Source organism: Pleurodeles waltl, chromosome 10, assembly GCF_031143425.1.
Source record: "Pleurodeles waltl isolate 20211129_DDA chromosome 10, aPleWal1.hap1.20221129, whole genome shotgun sequence".
NCBI lineage: Eukaryota > Metazoa > Chordata > Amphibia > Caudata > Salamandridae > Pleurodeles > Pleurodeles waltl.
Genome location: NC_090449.1, coordinates 753,494,852 through 753,510,318, shown reverse-complemented (window position 1 = coordinate 753,510,318; position 15,467 = coordinate 753,494,852).

The window sequence follows — 15,467 nt, the reverse complement described above, 5'->3', positions numbered from 1 at the left end:
AAAATGACACTAAACCCGATTTGCGTCAAAATTTAATGCCTGGGTTAGGGCAGGCATTATAATGAGGCAGACACACCACTACGTAATGAAAACACACACAAGCAACATCACAGCCCAACAGGACCACATGGAGGTGCTACTGATGCAGCTTGCAAGACGACACAGAGCACAGGACCAACAGCAGCAGCCACCCCAACGTGGCCCCCAAAGGCAACGCAGAAGGCAGGAGAGGGTCTTCCGGAACAGGATAACCCTCCATGGCCACAGGGAACAGGAAATCATCTGGCGGTATAGACTCAACTGTGAAGCCATACAGAAGCTGCTGCGCCAAATTGAGCTGCAAATAACAGCCAGCCTGCAGACACCACACAATATACCACCGGTGACCAAGCTGCTAGCTGTCCTGTGTAGGAGGCTGGCCTGGCTTGTAGTTGCTACCAGAGGTACTTACACCTTGTGCCAGGTCCCGTTATCCCTTATTAGTGTAGAATAGGTGTTTCTAGCAGCTTAGGCTGATAGAAGGTAGCTATGGCAAAGCAGCTTAGGCTGAACTAGGAGGCATGTAAAGCTCCTACTATACCACTGGTGTCATATGCACAATATCATAAGAAAAAAACAATACACAGAAGTACTAAAAATAAAGGTACTTTATTTTTATGACAATATGCCAAAAGTATCTCAGTGAGTACCCTCAGTATGAGGATAAATTATATACACATGATATATGTACACAAACCAAAATTAGGTAAGTAATAGCAAGAAAAGTAATGCAAGCAGTGTAGAATTACAGTAGATTGCAATAGCAGCACATAGGTATAGTGGCAACACAAGCCATATACTCTAAAAGTGGAATGCGAACCACGAATGGATCCCAAACCTATGTGAGCTTGTAGAGGGTCACTGGGACTGTAAGAAAACAGTGAGGGTTAGAAAAATAGCCCACCCCAAGACCTTGAAAAGTAGGTGTAAAGTGCACCTAGTAACCCCTAGAGAGCTCAGAAGTTGTGATAGGGGGTTTCTGCAGGAAGAACAAACACCAGCAATGCAACAACAGTGGATTTCCAGACCTGAGTACCTGTAAGACAAGGGGACCAAGTCCAATAGTCACGACAGTGTCAAGAGTGGGCAGGAGCCCAGGAAATGCCAGCTGAGGGTGCAAGGAAGCTGCCACCTGTTGGAAGAAGCTTGGAGTTCTGCAAGAAAGAAGAGGACTAGGAACTTCTCTTTTGGAGGATGGATGTCCCACATTGCGATGAAGCTTGCAGAGGTGTTCCCACACAGAAAGACCACAAACAAGCCTTGCTAGCTGCAAGGGTCGCTGTAGAGGTTTGTGGGTGCTGCTGTGGCCCAGGAGGGACCAGCAAGTCAGGGAGCCCTCACAGAATCAGGCAGCACCCGCAGAAGTACCTGAACAGGCACTTGGAAGAAGAGTGAACTGGAGTCCATGCAAAGTCACAAAAGGGAGTCCCACAACGCCGGAGGACAACTCAGAAGGTTGTGCACTGCAGGTTAGAGTTTCGGGGACACAGGATTGGCTGTGCATGAAGGAAATCCTGGAAGAGTGCACAGGAGCCGGAGCAGCTGCAAATCACGCGGTACCCAGCAATGCAGTCTAGCGTGGGGAGGCAAGGACTTACCTCCACCAAACTTGGACTGAAGAGTAATTGGACTGTGGGAGTCACTTGGACAGAGTTGCTGAGTTCCAGGGACCACGTCGTGCTGAGAGGAGGCCCAGAGGACCTTTGATGCAGTCTTTTGGTGCCTGCGGTTGCAGGGGGAAGATTCCGTCGACCCACGCGTGATTTCTTCAGAGCTCCTGATGCAGGGAGGAGGCAGGCTACCCTAGAGCATGCACCACCTGGAAACAGTTGAGAAAGCCGGCAGGATGAAGCGATACAAGGTTGCTAGTAGTCGTCTTGCTACTTTGTTGCGGTTTTGCAGGCATCCTGAGCAGTCAGCGGTCGATCCTTTGGCAGAAGGTGAAGAGGGTAATGCAGAGGAACTCTGATGAGCTCTTGCATTCGTTATCTGGTGAGATCCCCAAAGCAGGGACCCTAAATAGCCAGAAAAGGAGGTTTGGCTACCTAGGAAGGAGGATTTTCTACCAAGAGAGGTAAGAGCCTATCAGAAGGAGCCTCTGACGTCACCTGCTGGCACTGGCCACTCAGAGCAGTCCAGTGTGCCACAGACACCTCTGTTTCCAAGATGGCAGAGGTCTGGGACACACTGGAGGAGCTCTGAGCACCTCCCCTGGGTGGTGCAGGACAGGGGAGTGGTCACTCCCCTTTCCTTTGTCCAGTTTCGCACCAGAACAGGGCTGTGGGATCCCTGAACCGGTGTAGACTGGCTTATGCAGAGATGGACACCATCTGTGCCCATCAAAGCATTTCCAGAGGTTGGGGGAGGCTACTCCTCCCCAGCCTTCACACCTATTTCCAAAGGGAGAGGGTGTTACACCCTCTCCCAGAGGAAGTCCTTTGTTCTGCTTTCCGGGGCCAGGGCTGCCTGGCATTGGGTTGACAATTCCATGATCTTAGTCATGTTACATGGCCATGTTCGGAGTTACCATTGTGGACCTGTACATAGGTAGTGACCTATGTACAGTGCACGCGTGTAATGGTGTCCCCGCACTCACAAAGTCTGGGGAATTTGCCCTGAACGATGTGGGGACACCTTGGCTAGTGCCAGGGTGCCCACACACTAAGTAACTTTTCACCCAACCTTCACCAGGTGAAGGTTAGACATAGGGGTGACTTATAAGTTACTTAAGTGCAGTGGTAAATGGCTGTGAAATAACATGGACGTTATTTCACTCAGGCTGCACTGGCAGGCCTGTGTAAGAATTGTCAGAGCTCCCTATGGGTGGCAAAAGAAATGCTGCAGCCCATAGGGATCTCCTGGAACCCCAATACCCTGGGTACCTCAGTACCATATACTAGGGAATTATATGGGTGTACCAGTATGCCAATGTGAATTGGTAAATTTAGTCACTAGCCTGTTAGTGACAAATTTGGAAAGCAGAGAGAGCATAACCACTGAGGTTCTGGTTAGCAGAGCCTCAGTGGGACAGTTAGGCATCACACAGGGAACACATACAGGGCACACTTATGAGCACTGGGGCCCTGGCTGGCAGGGTCCCAGTGACACATAGACTAAAACAACGTATATACAGTGAAATATGGGGGTAACATGCCAGGCAATATGGTACTTTCCTACACAACCGCCCCCCCCCCAAAACGAAGGACAATGAGGGGGTCATTCTGACCCCGGCGGTCTAAGACCGCCGGGGCCAGGGTCGGCGGGAGTACCGCCGACAGGCCGGCGGTGCCCCGCAGGGCATTCTGACCGCGGCGGTTCGGCCGCGGTCAGAAGAGGCAAACCGGCGGTCTCCCGCCGGTTTACCGCTGCCCTTAGAATCCCTGCGCCGCCATGGGGGATTCTGACACCCCCTACCGCCATCCTGTTCCTGGCGGTTCGCCCGCCAGGAACAGGATGGCGGTAGGGGGTGCCGCGGGGCCCCCGTAAGAGGGCCCCACAAAGTATTTCAGTGTCTGCCTAGCAGACACTGAAATACGCGACGGGTGCAACTGCACCCGTCGCACCTTCCCACTCCGCCGGCTCAATTCTGAGCCGGCATCCTAGTGGGAAGGTTGATTTGCCCTGGGCTGGCGGGCGGCCTTTTGGCGGCCGCCCGCCAGCCCAGGGCAAATCTCAGAATCACCGCCGCGGTCTTTCGACCGCGGTGCGGTGTTCTGACGGCGGAACCTTGGCGGACGGCCTCCGCCGTCCGCCAAGGTTAGAATCAGCCCCTAAGACTAGTCATGACCTGATGAGTCTTCATTGTCTAAGTGGAAATATCTGGAGAGTCCATCTGTATTGGAGTGGATACTCCCAGGTCTATGTTCCACTGTATAGTCCATTCCCTGTAGAAATATGGACCACCTCAACAATTTAGGGTTTTCACCTTTCATTTGTTTTAGCCAAAGTAGAGGTTTGTGGTCTGTCTCAACAATAAAGTGAGTACCAAACAGGTATGGTCTCAACTTTTTCACTGCCCAGACCACATCAAAGGACTCCCTCTCTATGGCAGACCAACGCTTTTCTCTAGGGGTCAACCTTCTGCTGATAAAAGCAACTGGTTGATCCTGGCCCTCAGAATTCAGTTGTGATAAGACTGACCCTACCCCTAATTCAGATGCATCAGTTTGAACAATGAATTTCTTGGAGTAACATGGGCATTTTAGGACAGGTGCAGAGCACATGGCTTGTTTGAGCTCCTCAAAAGCTTTTTGACAGCTAGCTGTCCACAGTACCTTTTTAGGCATCTTCATACTAGTGATATCATTAAGTGGGGCTGCTGTGGAGCCATAGTTTTTAATGAATCTCCTGTAATACCCAGTGAGGCCTAAGAAGGCTCTCACCTGGGTTTGAATTGTAGCGGAAACCCAATCGATGATTGTTTGGATTTTCCCCTGCAGTGGTGCAATCTGTTCTCCACCTACCAGGTGTCCCAGATAAACTATCTTTCCCTGCCCTATCTGGCACTTTGAAGCCTTGATAGTGAGGCCTGCCTTTTGCTGGGCCTCCAAACTTTCCAAAGGTGGACCAGCTTCTCATCCCAGGTGGAGCTAAAGACAGCTATATCATCTAGATATGCTGCACTAAAAGCCTCTAACCCTTGCAGGAATGTGTTCACCAACCTCTGAAAAGTGGCAGGTGCATTCTTCAAACCAAAGGGCATCACTGTAAATTGGTAGTGCCCTCCTATAGTTGAAAATGCAGTTTTAGGTTTAGCATCCTCAGCCAATTTGATCTGCCAATACCCTGTAGTCAAATCAAAGGTGCTTAAATACTTGGCAGATGCCAGTGTATCTATGAGCTCATCTGCCCTGGGTATAGGGTGAACATCAGTTTTTGTTACCTAATTGAGACCTCTGTAGTCTACACAAAACCTCATCTCCCTTTTTCCATCTTTTGAGTGAGGCTTTGGTACAAGCACCACAGGACTCTCCCATGGGCTTTCAGAAGGTTCGACCACTCCTAGATCAAGCATTTTCTGAACCTCTTGTTTTATGCAGTCCGTGACATGGTCATGCTGCCTATAGATTTTACTTTTGACAGGCTTGCTGTCTCCAGTATCAATTGAGTGTTCACACCAAGATGTGGTGCCTGGCACAGTTGAGAAGAGTTCAGAAAATTGTCCAAGGAGATTTATGCAGTTGTCTTTCTGTTCTGTAGTCAGACATTCTGCCAAAACTACTCCCTCCACTAAAGTATCTGTTTCAGTGGTGGAAAAGAGATCAGGCAGAGGGTCACTCTCTTCTTCCTGTCCCTCATCTGTTGCCATGAGCAGGGTGAGATCAGCCCTGTCATAGTAGGGTTTTAGGCGGTTGACATGAATCACCCTAAGGGGACTCCTGGCAGTGCCCAGGTTTACCAGATAGGTAACCTCACCCTTTTTCTCAACAATTAGATGGGGTCCACTCCATTTTTCCTGGAGTGCTCTTGGGGCCACAGGCTCCAATACCCACACCTTCTGTCCTGGTTGGTACTGAATCAGAACAGCCTTCTGGTCATGCCATTGCTTCTGGAGCTCTTGGCTGGCCTGAAGGTTTTTACTGGCCTTTTTTATGTACTCGGCCATTCTGGATCTTAGGCCAAGTACATAGTCCACTATGTCCTGTTTGAGAGCTGTTAAAGGTTGTTCCCAACCCTCCTTTACAAGTGTTAGTGGACCTCTTACAGGGTGTCCAAAAAGGAGTTCAAAGGGGCTGGAGCCCACTCCTTTCTGAGGTACCTCCCTGTAAGCAAAAAGGAGGCAAGGTAACAGGACATCCCATCTCCCCCTGAGTTTTTCAGGGAGTCCCTTTATCATACCTTTGAGAGTTTTATTAAACCTCTCTACCAGTCCATTAGTCTGTGGAAGATAAGGAGTGGTGAATTTGTAGGTTACACCACATTCCTTCCACATAGCTTTCAAGTATGCAGACATAAAGTTGCTACCCCTGTCTGATACAACCTCTTATGGAAAACCCACCATGGAAAGATTCCCATGAGGGCTTTTGCCACTGCAGGAGCTGTAGTGGTCCTCAGAGGAATTGCTTCAGGATATCTTGTGGCATGGTCCACAACCACCAAGATAAACCTATTGCCTGAGGCAGTAGGAGGGTCAAGGGGGTCAACTATGTCAACCCCTACCCTTTCAAAGGGGACCCCAACCACAGGTAGTGGAATAAGGGGAACCTTTGGGGCACCACCAGTCTTGCCACTGGCTTGGCAGGTCACACAAGACTTGCAAAAATCTTTAGTGTCCTCTGACATCCTGGGCCAGTGAAACAGGGGAACACGCCTTTCCCATGTTTTGATCTGGCCCAAATGCCCAGCCAAAGGAATGTCATGTTCCAGAGTTAGGAGGAACTCTCTGTACTGCAGGGGAATGACCAATCTCCTGGCTGCTCCAGGTTTTGGGTCCCTTGCCTCAGTGTACAAGAGGTTGTCCTCCCAGTAAACTCTATGTGAGTCACTGACATTCCCATTTTGCTGCTTGACAGCTTGCTGTATGAGACCCTCTAATGTGGGACATGTTTGCTGTGCCACACTCAGCTCTTCCCTGGCAGGCCCCCCTCCACCCAAAAGCTCAGCAGTGTCTGCTGCCAGCTCATCTTGTGTAGGTTCTGCACAGGGAGGAAATTATTCTACCTCAGAAGGAGAATCATCTGCAGAGGGAGGGATAGTGGGTAGGGATTTACCCTTCCTACCCCTAGCTTTAGGGAGCATTGTTCCAGGATCCAAGTTACCCTGTCCTTTTTGATTTTTGGCCTGAGCCCTTGTCCAAGCAAAAATATGCCCAGGAATGCCCAGCACTGCTGCATGAGCCTCCAACTCCACTTCTGCCCAAGCTGATGTCTCTAAATCGTTCACTAGTAGACAGTCTACAGGTAAATCTGAGCCAACCACAACTTTCTTTGGACCAGTAATCCCCTCCCCCCCCCAGTTGAGATTCACAACAGCCATGGGGTGGCTAAGAGTGTAGTTATGAGCGTCTGTCACTTGGTACTGCTGACCAAGTAGGTGTTGTTCAGGGTGCACCAGTTTCTCTATTACCATGGTAACACTGGCACCTGTGTCCCTGTAGGCCTGAACCTCAACACCATTTATTAGGGAAAGTTGCTTGTTCTTATCCATATTAATGGGACAAGCAACCAAGGTGGCCAAATCAATGGCACCTTCAGAGACTAACACAGCCTCTGTGGTCTCCCTAACAAGACCAGCCCCAACTAAATTACCAAAAGTGAGCCCAGCTACTCCCTTGGATTGGCTATTAGTAGGTTTGCTCCCACCACCAGTGCTATTACTAGGGGCACTAGAATTTGCAGTAGGGGTTGTGGTAGTGGGAGGTTTGGCGTTTTTCTTTGGGCAACTAGCATCAGTTGTCCAATGGCCTTTGACTTTACACAAATAACAGCAAGGCTTTTTAGGTTGATTATTGGAAGAGGATTTGGACCCACCACCCCCACCAGAGGATTTTTGTGGGCCTGATGAAGACTCACTTTTACTTTTGTCCCCACCCTTGTCAGAAGACTTACCATCCTTCTTCTTGCCACCCTTGTCACCCCCTGTATGAACTTTTCTGTTCACTCTTGTTCTGACCCATTTGTCTGCCTTCTTTCCCAATTCTTGGGGAGAGGTCAGATCTGAGTCCACTAGATATTGGTGTAACAAGTCAGACAAACAGTTATTCAGAATATGCTCTCTCAGAATAAGATTATACAGGATTTCATAGTCAGAAACTTTACTGCCATGTAACCACCCCTCCAAGGCCTTCATTGAACAGTCAACAAAGTCTATCCAGTCTTGTGAGGACTCTTTTCTGGTGTCTCTGAACTTAATCTTGTATTGTTCCGTGGTTAAGCCAAATCCATCCAAGAGTGCATCCTTCAAAACTGAAAAATTGTTAGCATCACTTTCTCTAACAGTAAGGAGCCTATCCCTACCCTTTCCAGTGAAAGATAGCCACAATATAGCAGCCCACTGCCTTTGAGGGACCCCCTGTACCATACAGGCCCTCTCAAGTGCAGCAAACCACTTGTTGATGTCATCCCCCTCCTTGTAAGGGGGGACTATCTTGTGCAGATTCCTGGAATCATGCTCTCTATCAGGATTACTATCAGGAATACTGCTGCTGCCACCATGGGGTCCTAACCCCAATCTCTGTCTCTCCTTCTCCAGGTCTAGGGATTCCCTAACTAAGGCCAGCTGCTGCTGTTTAAGCTTCAGTCTGGTCTCTTCAACCCTCAACCATTTGAGTTCCCTTTCTAACATGTTGTGTTCAGGGTGGGTGGGTTGGGAATGCTTGGACACAGAAGATAAATTGGAAACTACAGATCTGTCCCTAACTGACTGAACCCTAACAACTTGGTCTCCAGGAATAAAGACACCCCTACTATGATGGGAACCTCCATTACTACCAACATTACTAGGTGTCCTGCTAGGGGGCAGATCTGGTACAGAACCCTCCCCACCTCCCTCAAGGAGATCCCCTGAGTCAGAATGAGAACCTTCTATTAACCTCTCATTTGAAGTGCCTGCTTGGGACTCATCATTCACAATACTCATGTTAAAGAGAAACTCTTTTGTAGGGTTCTTTCCTATCACTAAACCTCTATCTAAGAAGAGACTCCTTAGGCTCTTGTAATTCAAATTGTCATAAGTAGTATTGACCATTTTAAGAGCAGACTCTACATCAGACATGATAGTAAAAGGTTTAGAAATAGTGAGAAGGAAGAAAACGTTTCAGAACTTTTTAAAGAACAGAGAAAAACACTTTTTCTAACTTTTTAGAAACTTTTAGAAGTTTTAGAATACTGTTCAGTACTTTGTAAAACGTTTAAGAGGAGAAAAGCAAAACTTTTTGGTTAGGTGTACATACACTGAACTTGTTTTGTATATTATTCTCTTATGAAAAGTACACAATGACCAAGTGGTAAGTAGTTACAAGTACTTATCCTTCCGCTACACAACCAATGTGGGAGGCTGGCCTGGCTTGTAGTGGGTACCAGAGGTACTTACACCTTGTGCCAGGTCCAGTTATCCCTTATTAGTGTAGAAGAGGTGTTTCTAGCAGCTTAGGCTGATAGAAGGTAGCTATGGCAAAGCAGCTTAGGCTGAACTAGGAGACATGTAAAGCTCCTACTATACCACTGGTGTCATATGCACAATATCATAAGAAAACACAATACACAGAAGTACTAAAAATAACGGTACTTTATTTTTATGACAATATGCCAAAAGTATCTCAGTGAGTACCCTCAGTATGAGGATAAGTTATATACACAAGATATATATATACAAACCAAAATTAGGTAACTAATAGCAAGAAAAGTAATGCAAGCAGTATAGAATTACAGTAGATTGCAATAGCAGCACATAGGTATAGGGGCAACACAAACCATATACTCCAAAAGTGTAATGCGAACCACAAATGGACCCCAAACCTATGTGAGCTTGTAGAGGGTCGCTGGGACTGTAAGAAAACAGTGAGGGTTAGAAAAATAGCCCACCTCAAGAACTTGAAAAGTAGGTGTAAAGTGCACCTACTACCCCCAGAGAGCACAGAAGTCGTGATAGGGGGTTTCTGCAGGAAGAACATACACCAGCAATGCAACAACAGTGGATTTCCAGACCTGAGTACCTGTAAAACAAGGGGACCAAGTCCAATAGTCGCGACAGTGTCGAAAGGAAATACCAGCTGAGGGTGCAAGGAAGCTGCCACCTGTTGGAGGAAGCTTGGAGTTCTGCAAGAAAGAAGAGGACTAGGAACTTCTCCTTTGGAGGATGGATGTCCCACGTCGCTATGAAGCGTGCAGAGGTATTCCCATGCAGAAAGACCACAAACAAGCCTTGCTAGCTGCAAGGGTCGCGGTACAGGTTTTTGGGTGCTGCTGTGGCCCAGGAGGGACCAGGATGTTGCCACTTGGAGGAGGAGACAGAGGGGGCGTCCAGCAAGTCAGGGAGCCCTCACAGAAGCAGGCAGCACCCGCAGAAGTACCTGAACAGGCACTTGGAAGAAGAGTGAACCAGGGTCCACGCAAAGTCACAAAAGGGAGTCCCACGACGTCGGAGGACAACTCAGAAGGTTGTGCACTGCAGGTTGGAGTGTTGGGGACACAGGCTTGGCTGTGCTCGAAGGAAATCCTGGAAGAGTGCACAGGAGCCGGAGCAGCTGCAAATCAGGCGGTACCCAGCAATGCAGTCTAGCGTGGGAAGGCAAGGACTTACCTCCACCAAACTTGGACTGAAGAGTCACTGGACTGTGGGAGTCACTTGGCCAGAGTTGGTGAGTTCCAGGGACCACGCTCGTTGTGCTGAGAGGGGACCCAGAGGACCAGTGATGCAGTCTTTTGGTGCCTGCGGTTGCAGGCGGAAGATTCCGTCGACCCACAGGAGATTTCTTCAGAGCTCCTGGTGCAGGGAGGAGTCAGGCTACCCCCAGAGCATGCACCACCTGGAAACAGTTGAGAAAGCCGGCAGGATGAAGCGATACAAGGTTGCTAGTAGTCGTCTTGCTACTTTGTTGCGGTTTTGCAGGCGTCCTGAGCAGTCACCGGTCGATTCTTTGGCAGAAGGTGAAGAGGGAGACGCAGACGAACTCTGATGAGCTCTTGCATTCGTTATCTGGTGAGATCCCCAAAGCAGAGACCCTAAATAGCCAGAAAAGGATGTTTGGCTACCTAAAAAGGAGGTTTGGCTACCAAGAGAGATAAGAGCATATCAGAAGGAGCCTCTGACGTCACCTGCTGGCACTGGCCACTCAGAGCAGTACAGTGTGCCAGAGACACCTCTGTTTCCAAGATGGCAAAGGTCTGGGACACACTCGAGGAGCTCTGGGCATCTCCCCTGGGAGGTGCAGGTCAGGGGAGTGGTCACTCCCCTTTCCTTTGTCCAGTTTCGTGCCAGAGCAGAGCTGGGGAATCCCTGAACCAGTGTAGACTGGCTTATGCAGAGATGGGCACCATCTGTGCCCATCAAAGCATTTCCAGAGGTTGGGTGAGGCTACTCCTCCCCAGCCTTCACACCTATTTCCAGAGGAAGAGGGTGTTACACCCTCTCCCATGGGAAGTCCTTTGTTCTTCCTTCCTGGGCCAGGGCTGCCTGGACCCCAGGAGGGCAGAAACCTGTCTGAGGGGTTGGCAGCAGCTGCAGTGGAGACCCCGCAAAGGCAGTTTGGCAGTACCCGGGTTCTGTGCTAGAGACCCGGGGGATCATGGAATTGTCCCCCCCAATGCCAGAATGGCATTGGGGTGACAATTCCATGATCTTAGACATGTTACATGGCCATGTTCGGAGTTACCATTGTGACGCTGTACATAGGTAGTGACCTATGTACAGTGCACGCGTGTAATGGTGTCCCCGCAGTCACAAAGTCCTGGGAATTTGCCCTGAACGATGTGGGGGCACCTTGGCTAGTGCCAGGGTGCCCACACACTAAGTAACTTTGCACCCAACCTTCACCAGGTGAAGGTTAGACATATAGGTGACTTATAAGTTACTTAAGTGCAGTGGTAAATGGCTGTGAAATAACGTGGATGTTATTTCACTCAGGCTGCACTGGCAGGCCTGTGTAAGAATTGTTTGAGCTCCCTATGGGTGGCAAAAGAAATGCTGCAGCCCATAGGGATCTCCTGGAACCCCAATACCCTGGGTACCTCAGTACCATATACTAGGGAATTATATGGGTGTACCAGTATGCCAATGTGAATTGGTAAATTTAGTCACTAGCCTGTTAGTGACAATTTTGGAAAGCAGAGAGAGCATAACCACTGAGGTCATGGTTAGCAGAGCCTCAGTGAGACAGGTAGGCATCACACAGGGAACACATACAGGGCACATACTTATGAGCATAGGGCCCTGCCTGGCAGGTCCCAGTGACACATAGACTAAAACAACATATATACAGTGAAATATGGGGGTAACATGCCAGGCAAGATTGTACTTTCCTACACATTATGTTGGCAAGTGGCTCCTTCCAAACAACGGGTGTCCTGGTTGCTGGGGTATTACAGCCCTCATTCTCCGCCTTCCTGCCCCAGGTGTAAAATGCCATAATCTCCCTCACGCCCGCCACATCAGCTTTCTCAACATTCAGCGGAAGCAACAGGAAATAAATAGGGGTTTTATCAAATCCATGGCTTCCCGCCTGTGCTTGGTGCAATTGCCTGCACCCGTGTCCAGATCGTACCACCAGCAGCAACAGAGCATCTACTCTGGAACAGAAAGCACACGCACTCCATCAATGTGCAGGCCATATTTGACCACCAGGGATTGTTCACTAAAGTCTTGGCCAAGTATCCTTGAAGTGTACATGATTCCGTCATATTCCACCACAGCACGGTCGATCAGCACTTCCAGGATGGACAATATGGCAATGACCTTCTTGCTGGTATGTCCATAAACCTAGCAATATACACACAGCACAGCAACCCTATAGGACACACAAAACATACACCACTACATTGACACGTGGGCAGGATGACACTGAGGTGTGACACAGGTAGTTATGTTGTACACCCTGACACAATGGGATACACACCTATGGACAAATGACGCCTGCCAGAACATTAGCTGCCACTCTAGAGCTAAAAGGGACCAATGTCAAAGCACACAATAACAATGGCATGGCCTGCACTGGAAGTACAACTTGGAAGCTGAACCATTTACAATTACATTAGGCCACACAGTCAATCCGACACCCTCCCAAGCTGTATGTAGCGTGGAAGGGGTGTGCAATGTGTTTTGCTGCCGGTCTAACACCATGAGACACATAGCATGATGATGCTGACTCACATGTAGGTGACACGGAAATACTGAGGCAGTCCCAACATCATACATCACCCCTGGGGTGCCATTGCCTATGACCAATAAGGAAGTGGACTGTGCTATGAACACAAATTGATGTGCCACTAATACAAACTGCACACTGCTGCACACACTGGAAGATCCAATTGTCCATCAAAATAACATATGTACAGGGAGATGGCCCTTCCTGCACAGATGCATACACCTCCACAAGGCAGTTAGCCAGGTTACCTGGAGCAGGTTTGGTAGTGTAGGTGCACGGTTTCACATGAGCCACTAGCAGAGGGAACACCAAAGGTTTCCCTAGAACCAAGTCACACATGGGACAATTGTGCATTGTCAATACTGAATACCTCAGTGCTGCCAACTTATGGAGATGTGTTGTGCATTGTCACCAAGCCAAATCAAAGGGCCTCACTGTTGCATTTCATCTGCAATGACATATGTCCAGTTGGATGGGATGTCCAGGCCATGTACTGCAACCATGTTACCACCACATTGGAATCTATTGTGTATGTGAAAGTATCATGTCCCCTCTAGTGAAAGCACAATAAAACATGTTGAACACTACACACCACATTGTACAATGAACTGCCTGAGGAGGAGGAGGAGGAAGAGGATGGTGCCAGGGTAAATGAGGGGGAACAGCAAAACCCAGCTGCAGGAATGCGCTGCAGACAGCAAATTGCTCAACATTTTTTCACCCAATAGACACTCTACACAACTTGTTAGGATATGTAATTAAACACCTTACTTGATCACACAATCCTGCTCTGGTTTCTTCTTTCTCAATCACATGTTCCTTAGGAATGTGAGTATTACCTCAGGGAACATGTTACAAAGACAAATCTGACTACTTCTGATGCAACATCACATGTGATGCTTATGATTGTACAGCAGACATCACACATATAAAAAATACTAATCTTTTGAATTTCACTTATGAAGGACAAAATCAATGGACCACAGCATGTGACACATATCCACGTTAACAAACATGGCCTACTGTAGCACATGACACACAACTATGACATCTCAAATCATAAGGTAAATAAGCGCCCCATACATGAGGCAGTGGATGTGAAATATCAGTGGAAACAGGAATGTATGAACAGACCCCTGACATTAGTAAGTGTGACATTTGCTATCTCTGCAAGGAGCTTGTGTGACAAGGGGGGCATCATTTCTGAAAATGGATAGCATGAGTGTCCCAGGTATGACAAGCAATGTTCACAACATATGCCCTGCGCAGTCCATCCCTGGAAATAAGTCCTGCCACTGCCATGTGTTATGTCTCTGCCCTCCTATCTCTAGGGGGCACTGTAAATGTACTATCTGTACTCTGGGAATCATCACTCACCCAGAGTCCCTTTCTGACTCCTGTTTGCTTCCGTTTTCCATATGGCATGCTGAAGAAGAACTACATTAGTTTGCATGGACTTCAGTTCCCATAATGCATTGTCTGGTAGTCAGTAAGATGTGTAATCTTCTGTCCATTGTTTCCTATGGGGAAAAGTCCGATTGTCCCTTTATACTGGATTCTCTCCTCAAGAACTTGTGAGAGACTGAAGCTGCACACACCTGTGAACTCTCTTGCACAGCCCAGTCATCCAGTCATCTGACTCTGACCTGGCCATGCTGCTGCCTGGAACTGCTTATAAGCTGCCATTCCCTGATGCTCCTCGTCATGCATTGGAGTACGATTCCTTTGTTTTTCCAGACACCTTGTTGGATTATGTTACAGTCCTGATTCAGCCTGAACCTGCTCTCTGTTTACCCAGCCCTGTTCCTGCTTGTTCCGGTCAGAGTCTGCTCCCTGTTTCTCAGCGTTGTTCATGTTTGTTTCTGTCAGATCCTGCTTTCTGTTTCCCCAACCTGTTCCAGCCTTTACGTCAGCCTGAGCCTGTTTCCTGTGCCTGGCTTTGCCTCGTAGTTGGTTCCCTCGCTTTCTGCTTCCTTTTGGGTTATCATGTCTGGTAAGTGTCCTATCAGTCCTCACCTGTCTAGAAGTGTTTTCCTTTGTATTTGGGCTGGCACCTGGTTTTCAGGAGTCAAATCCAGCCCCCATCCTTTGCCTAATATTGCATGTAGTAATTAGTGCCTAACAGTGAAAGTATGCTATGGCTGAATTCCAGGAATTGCCACTGTATCTCCAGCCGAACCCACAAGGGCTAGTCTAGTGTATGTAAGTAAAATCCTTGTTTGTGCCCTAAGGGTCCAAACACAGAATCACTTCTGCTGCCTACTTTCTATGGGGCTTACGTGGTGACTATCTGTAAGATTAATCTGCACAGAGGAACTGACATTCCCTGTTGCTGTGGAAAGTTCTGAGCCCTACCCTATGTACATTTCTAGTGATAACCCCAGCATGTATGTCTATTACTGACCCGTTCCATATTTGTTCACACTAAGGTTGCTCCGCCTTCACATTTCTGTTTACTCTGCCTTACCATAGCTGGCCTTTTCCCTTGTATGCCTTTAGCTGCTCTTCTGCTTTGGGACACTACTTCCTTGCGAGATACTCTGTGAACTCCAGGGGTGCCCCTAACAGAGTCCTGACTAGACCCTCCTGAAACCATAACACCATGTAGCCCAATCCTGACACATGGTAC